The sequence below is a fragment of the Triticum dicoccoides genome, chromosome 1A, assembly GCF_002162155.2.
Source record: "Triticum dicoccoides isolate Atlit2015 ecotype Zavitan chromosome 1A, WEW_v2.0, whole genome shotgun sequence".
Taxonomy (NCBI): domain Eukaryota; kingdom Viridiplantae; phylum Streptophyta; class Magnoliopsida; order Poales; family Poaceae; genus Triticum; species Triticum dicoccoides.
Window position 1 is genome coordinate 60,979,998 of NC_041380.1, and position 8,317 is coordinate 60,988,314.

The 8,317-nt window shown below is 43.3% G+C and overlaps 1 long non-coding RNA gene across 1 annotated transcript; it reads left to right on the top strand.

Annotated features, from left to right (window-relative positions):
- The first annotated feature begins 3,190 nt into the window (after window positions 1-3,190).
- LOC119363072 lies at window positions 3,191-7,772 on the top strand. Its single transcript, XR_005173744.1, has 4 exons — window positions 3,191-3,379; window positions 3,505-3,800; window positions 3,893-3,945; window positions 6,696-7,772. It is a non-coding gene; the product is annotated as an uncharacterized LOC119363072 (long non-coding RNA).
- The last annotated feature ends 545 nt before the right edge of the window (window positions 7,773-8,317 follow it).

An 8,317-nucleotide genomic window follows, 5' to 3' on the forward strand; every position in this document is an offset into this window, starting at 1 on the left:
TCGGAGATGGTGGCGCCTCGCGGACAGAGGAACTGCACGGCAGCAACGATCTAGTGGTGGCGGGCAGCGTTCATCTGGTGGAGGGCTGCGATTCGGGCGTCGGGCGTTGAGGCAATGCAATTGAGGCCGACGCTGGGGGAGGGTGGCGGCAGCCGCTGCTGCCATGGAAGGGGATGAGAGCAGATTTTTGGGCCACTGCGCAGCGGATGGCCGGACGGGCTGAGGCCCAAGTGGCAACGCTTCAGCCATGTGAGACGATCTCAGGCAAGGCCCAGGTAGTAGTGCGGACGACAGATCATGTACCTGCGAAAATTTTGCGACGTGGTTTCCCGAATTAGTACCACCTTGCATATATATGTTTTAAATTTAAATTGAAAGCGTAAATTCACAGAAAGAAAGCGTATTGTGACGGTGAACTCACGGAGTCAATCCGTATTTTATTATTAGAAATAGATTAAGGTTAGATTAGCTGTAGCGCGTCTGGTTCCTCCTACTCCGATCCACCATTTTAGGAGACCACCAACCCCTGGCAAATCCCTACCAAATATTCCCCAAAATTCTACGCAGGGCGTGACACCTAACCACCACCTTCGGCAAGCTTCGCCGTCGTTGGAAAAAGAAGCCATGACACTAATTTCGTCTGCGGCACTGTTCACCCGATAGCACTGATCATGTTCGAGCCCAACGCTATTTAGTCGTAACTGTACACATCCGCCCCAGCTCAGCCTGTTTAGCTTATAGGGTCTAATCATTGGACACGGACGTTTGGTTTCTGCATATGTGAAAAACAATTAATAACTAGTACAAAAAACGTCAAAAAACTCTGAAAATATTTTTGTAATAACGTTGACCTTCTATTGGACTCGTAAAAACAATTCAGCGAATGAAAACATTGACTTCAGGGCCAAAAAATATGGTTTTTTTTTTGGAAAACGCTTGGCTTCTGCCGGCTCGTCCCTACAACACGTATCCTGACCGAGTGGTCTTTTGTTCTTTCTTTCGGTCAATGTGGCCGCTGCTCGTTGCTCACTATTCATTACGATGAGTTTCCACATCAAGGTCTCTGTTGCAAAAACTGCAAAAAGTGTTATGTTACAGAAAAAATAAATTTTGCAATGAGACCTCTGTTACAAAAAAAAAAACTAAATTGCAACAAGACATCTGTTGCAAAAAAAAAACCTGAAATGAGACCTATGTTGCAAAAACTTCTGAAACATGACCCGTGTTGCAGAAATTTCTCGCAAAATGACCTACGTTACAATGATAAGAAATGACGCTCGGTCGCTCAATCCATCAAATCCAATGACTCCTGAGGCGGCCGACGTGTAGCAGTGCCCTTTTTTTCTTCGCAAAAAAATATATACTAGGGAAAAATAAAGTCAAAATTATTCAAAAAAAGGGTTTCCGATTTATCTGATTTTTTTTCCAGATTTTTCTCTCATACAGAGCTCGGGTTCCTCTATGGCTTTTTGGGGTCTTCGTCGTCCTCCCAGTCGATCTGGGAGGCCTAGTCGGACACACCGGCCGGGTGCGGTGGACTGGGAGCACACACATGCGCACACTAGCATGCATGCGGGGAACTGGGAGCATGCGCACGAGGGGGAGCACGGGCGGCGAAGTACTGCCGACATCGCGCATCGTGCTTGTTGCAGAACCAAGTGTCCCAGAACGGTGAGGTGACAACGTACGGCGAGTCACGGCGGAGATCCTCAAGGAGCTGATCTCGGCATCGGTGTATCTCTAACAAGCATGCGTGGGCGGTGGCCTGAATAGAAGCACAAGCACCCTCTCCCGGTTGAGGTGCCAGCCGTCCGATAGTGGACGCCAAGCATTGGCACCAGGGTGGCCTCATCCCAGTACCGTTGGCACTGATTGACACTGACGTAGATATGCTGTTGCAGGCGGCGTCAGGGTGAAGCTTGCTGCGCGGCTGCATGGTCCCTAGGACCCAAAGGATGAGCTGGCCTCGTGGTCATGCTTCCCAGGCTTTCATGGGATCCACTTCCACGACATTTTGGATGGCGGATGGTGGTGGGCGGTGGTGGCTAGGGTTTGTCGGTCGCGGGGGAGGGAAGGGGGCAGAGAGAAAGGAAAAAGACCGGGAAGAGTGGCCTGGACAACCCCTCCACCCGCACACATGGCATTAAAAAGACTAGGGGTGGAGGGATCGGGTGGCTGACTTGTGGGGCCCTTCCACACGCGTGGATTAAATGAGACCGGTGGGTGGTGGTTGGGCAGCCATCGTGCGGGCCCGAGGCGGACACCAAAAGGATGTGCGACACGTCCGTCTTGCGTCCGTGTGGATGCAAATCGGGCCAAATTTGCGGCAGAAATATGTCTAGATCAAGTGATCGACACGAGGTAGACCGTTTTTGCGTTCACGGTCGCTCGCTGTGCCGTGGTTTTTGGCCTTGCGGACCCAAACAGACACCAACAGACGAAATGAGTCACAGCATTAAAGTTGGCCTAAATCAAGTGGGTCCTTGTGGCAGCCAGTTTTCTCTATAAAAAATCTACACCATCATTGACTAGAAGATATCTGGTGATACCAACGCTTATGTGCTACCATGTACAAAAAAGTCATTCAAAAATTTCAATATTACGCACAGATATAATAACTCTTTTACGCGCTGTCGGATCTGAGATCTATAGCTGACCAAATGGGCCGTTTTTTCGGGCCGGCCCATGAGCATGCCGGCACGGCCTGCCTTGGGCCAGGCATGACACGGACTAAACGGGCCGGGCCCGGCACGTGGCACGCCCTGGGCCATGCCTGGGCTTGGAGGCTGGGCATGTGGGCCGGCACGGTACGACCCGATTACGTTTTATTTTTATTTTTTTACACATCTATATATGGCCTAACATGTAAAAAAAAGGCTAAAAAACGTTCAATGCGTCAAATAACAAGCTGAAAATATACGGCCCACTATGCTAAACGGACCAATGTGCTGGCCCGTTTACTAATTGAGTCGTGCCTGGGCCTGGGGACGCAGCACGCGGACCGGCACGACACAGCCTGTATAGTAATCGTGCCCTTGTGGGCCATGCCGGGCCAGATACGATTACGATGGGCCGGGCCGGCCCGTTTGGCCGGGTATGCTGAGATCCAACTGACCAGCTGTATCACAGTGGCACCTACTAGTCCCTGTGAAATATCCCCAGGGTATCCCGTGAAATTTCCCCGGGGTAGCCTCGGACGGCCATAAAAGCGTGTCTCCACCTCCAGTACCTGTAGAGTGTGATGTGACCGCTGAGCCCACGCACCGTCAGCTCACTCCCGATCCAGATCCACTCGTTCCACTTCAGTCTGCGGCGACGACTTTCCTCCTCCCACGCAGATCTCGTCGGCGCGAGCACCAGATCAGCCGCAGCGCCGAAGGTAGTCCGCCTTCTCCTCGCTCCGTCTTGTAGATCCATCTCAGGCTCTCGCTCTCGATCTGTCCTCTTCTTTTTCCTTTTCGGCGTCCATTTCTTGTGGATCTGATCCGGATTCATGCTTTGCAGAGCTCGATCTGCTCTGCTTCAACTTCTTCAGCGTCGCGAACTGGAGGCGGAGAGCCGCTGCTCGGTGTTCGTTCAGGCTGCTCTTCTTCAACCTTCCGCCTCTGGCGTCGTCTCTCCTCCTCCCGGATCCCGGTCGAGATCTCATCCACCGCCAGGTCGCACCCTGCTTCCTCAGGGTGCAGCCTTGTGGTCACGAGGTGAGGTCGCCGTCTTCGCGTCAACTGGAATCACATCTGGCGTCGACAAGCTTACTGTTTCCTCCGGCCTGATCTGGCATCGACAAGCAGTTTCCTCCGGTTGGATCTGGCATTGACAAGCTTACTGTTTCCTCCGGTTTGATCTGCATCCATCTGGAATCAAATAACCTGTTTGATCTTCCCTGCTTCAGATTTTCTTCACTGCATCGATCTGGACTCCCTCCGAGCACCTCCCGACTGCAAGGTAAGGTCTTCCCGAGCTTTCCCTTCAGCGGTTACTGGTTCAACAGAAAGTATGCTTCCATACTTGCTGCATTTCTTTGCTTGGTTATAGTGGTGTACTGGTGTCTCAAACTTTCTGCTTGCGCATATTATTTCTTTGCTTGCACCTTTGAATGCTTGTGAAGTTCTTTTTTTTTTGGGTGAGAAACTGCTTGTGAAGTTGTGTAGCTTACTGTATTTCCTTCTATTATGGTAAATCGGACGCCCTTTAATTGTTAGTATAATCTTTTAAACTGGAGTTAATATGCGTAAAATCAATTATTGGTCCTGAACTTATTTCAGCCTGAGCTTGTCTGGCGATATATCTAAAGAACGCTTGCGAATATGCTGAATCTGCCGGAACTTGCTAAAACTATCACTGATTGGCACATAGTACTCGTTTATTCTATTTAAAAGAGAATCAACTGGCTATGAAATTCTTTTCTTCATCTCTTTTGCTGTGATACTTTTAGTAGGTCATTTCCTCTTTTTTAATATAAATTTGCTACCTTTTTACACTTCCTAGATGCACAATATTTTTATTTTTTTGTTGTAAATTCCTTATGATTATTGATCACATCTGGGGAGAAGAAAATGTGAAGATTTGTAAAAAATTCTTTGTAGTTGAATAATCATAACATAACATACAAGATTACTATCTTTGAAGCATATCACTTTTTCTGTGATAACATAATTCATAAGAAACCTCTTTCAAATAAGACTCTCAAATAATTTTCTATAGAAAATATATCGTAATGAGAACATATGTTCACGTGAATTAGAGAAAATATCGAGAGCTATTTTCAAGAAATGTGGTGGTGTACCATAGCCATTATTGCTGTAACTACTATTTTTGTTAGTAATAAACCAAATGGAGCAAAAATTATTGATTCTGTTTGCTCAATTTTATGTGTCATGAGGTAACAAAAGATGCTATATTTGAAGGAAATGGAAGGGATATTATTGCTCAATTGTTATGATTTGCTTCCCATTTGAAGACTAGTTTATTATATATAAGCATATTTTTGTAAGTTTGAGAGAGAGAGAGATCACAAGAAGATCCACTTCAAGAGCCATTGGACCGCTGAGAAATATGTTTAGATATAATAAACAAGTCTTTAGATGAGAAGGCAGATCATAATAGCTGAGCGAAATGTAAGTGATACCGTTGCTCAATTGTTATGATCTGCTTCTCATCTGAAGACTAGTTTATTACATATAAGCATATTCTTGAAAGTTTGAGAGAGAGAGAGAGATCACAAGCAGATCCCGTGCAGAAGAGAACATCACTGATACAACTATAATAATTCTTCCACTTCAAGAGCCATTGGGTCGCTGAGAAATATCTTTAGATATAATAAACATGTCTTCAGATGAGAAGGCAAATCATAATAGCTAAGCAATAATATCATTTTCATTTTTTCTTTCGAACTAGCATCTTTTGTAACCCCACAACCCGTAGCATTGAGCAAACACAACCAATCATTATTTGCTCTATTTGGTTATTACTAACCAAAATACTAGTTATAATAATGATGGTTAATGGTACACCTCCACATATTTTCAAAATAGCTCTTGCTACTTACTCCATTTTTCATGCGGACACCTATTCTTGCATTCTCATATAGAGAATTGTTAGTCTTATTTCAAATATGTCCAGTTCTATTAATTATGTCATCATTGGAAGAGTAACATTATTCGTAGACACTGATTTGCATGTTGTTGTGATTATCTGCCTATCGAGATTGGTTTTTGTCGCACCATACTCATTAACCAACTCAGTGAGTTTCTAATGGACAAAAAGTACGTGCACATAATACTAGTCTTTTATTCTATTTAAAAGATACTCAAATGGCTATGAAATTCTTTTCTTCATCTCTGAGTCTGTGATGCTACTTTTATTATGTCATTTCCTCTTTTTAATCCAATTTAGCTGCCTTTTTACTCTTCCTAGCTAGCACAGTATTGATAATTCATTATCTTCATTGTGATTCCTAAATTCCCATAGCTCGTTTAAATAAATTGATGTGCCAATTAATATTTCTATTTTTTTGTAAATACCTTATGATTATTGATTACATGTGGGTAGAAAAAAAAGGTGAAGATTAAGTGTTGTTTGTATACATTTTAGTTGTATCGGATATCATCATAACAAAATGCAAAATTAGTATCTTCTAAGCATATCACTTTTTCTGTGATACATAGTTCATGAGAAACCTCTTTCAAATAAGACTCTCAAATAATTTTCTATATAAAATATCGAGAATATATGTTCACGTGAATTGGAGAAAATATAACAAGATGCAAAATTAGTATCTTTGAAGCATATCACTTTTTTTGTGATACATAGTTCATGAGAAACCTCTTTCAAATAAGACTCTCAAATAATTTTCTATAGAAGATATATCACGATGAGAATATATGTTCACGTGAATTGGAGAAAATATCGAGAGCTATTTCGAAGAAATGTGGCAGTGTATCATAGCCATTATTACTATAGCTACTATTTTGGTTAGTAATAATACCAAATGCAGCAAAAAAATTATTGGTTTTGTTTGCTCAATTTTATGCCTCATGAGGTTACAGAAGATGCTATTTTGAAGAAAATAAAAGGGATATTGTTGCTCCAATTGTTATGATTTGCTTCTCATCTGAAGACTAGTTTATTACATATAAGCATATTTCTGTAAGTTTGAGAGAGATCATAAACAAGCGATCGCCACATGTTGACAGGGCTGCTCGACCGGCAGAGCAGTCCAGCAGCCGCAGCGGACGACTGAACGTGTCGCACCCCACTGCACCATACAACTATAATAATTCTTCCACTTCATGAGCCATTGGACTATTGGGAAATATGTTTAGATAATAAACAAGCCTTCAGATGAGAAGGCAGATCATAATAGGTGAGCAATAAATTTTTTTTTCTTTCAAACTAGCACCTTTTGTAACCCCACAACCCATAGCATTGAGCAAGCACAACCAATCATTGTTTGCTCTATTTGATTATTACTAACCCAAATACTAGCTATAGTAATGATGGCTAATGGTACACCTCCAGATTTTTCAAAATAGCTCTCGCTACTTACTCCATTTTTCATGCGGACATATGTTCTCGCTCTAAAATATTCGTATATAGAGAATTATTGGAGAGTCTTATTTTAAATATGTTCAGTTCTATTAATTATGTCATCATAGGAAGAGTGACATTATTTGTAGACACTAATTTGCGTGTTATTACGATTATCTGACTACAGAGATTGATTTTTGACACACCATACTTAATAAATCTTCACATGTTGTTTTGCATGACGCGTGTTGTTTTTCTTCTCCGATGAGGCCTGCCCTTCGCTCACATCTCAAAAGTCCCGAGGAACATGAAGATCAGCGCACCAGCAGTCAGCAGCTCAAGTTCACCGACCCAGGAAAGATATATAGGAACTAGTAGTATATCATAGGGGCACCAGTGCAAATCAAAATAGTGTTTCTGGCTTTTGCTATCATGATATTGTGATCAAGAACACGCTGTGTACTCCCCATTCCGATATGGTTGAATCGCTGGAGAGGGCAACTTTGTTTGTAGGTGCCAATATTCATGTGTCTCTTTGCTGAGGGCCTGAGCATGTCATCTGTTGTCTTGGGGACATGAGCCTCATGGTATTTCAGGATACTTCCATGATGCCAAACATCTCCGAAGTCAATTCACATGGCTTTGCTTCCTCCTCTCCTTTTACATGTTGCTGCTGTACATGTGCTCTTCAGCCTGTAACTAAAAGTGTTGATGATTTTGTTCACTTTGTGCTTGCAGTTTTCTTTTGAGGGGATTGTGTTTGCAGATTTTGGTTCAATATCTTTACATTTTGCCATGACCAATTGCACGTGCTTACAAGGAAAGGGAGTCTGTAAAAACATGACTTTTTTTAAGGCTGTAAAAACATTACTTGTAGTTTTTGGTACCGTGTGGTTGAAAAAAGTTTGAAGGCGCTTATGGAAACAAAGGTTGTCCTGGTATATGATCCGCTTGCTGTCTCTTGATGATGGCAACGGACCGCGGCGGTAGGGCACTAGGCAGGTGCCCAGCAGCAAGGCGCGTAGACGCGTGGTTCAAAAAATAATGAATGGCGGTGGATCTGTATGGCTAACGGCGAGGACAACATTTGGTCTGGCAATTTTTTTGTTGTAGCTATGGTTTTGCGTGAGACTGATTATCATTCCAGGTTTTCTAACGAAGGTACAGTAGTACATGAGCACAGGGAGTCAGTTGGAGAGGCTCATAGCTTAGTTAAAGCTGCTGCAGCCTTACATGTGGCTGAGTGGTTTACCCGATATTTGTTATATTCCGTTGAATGTTTTGAATG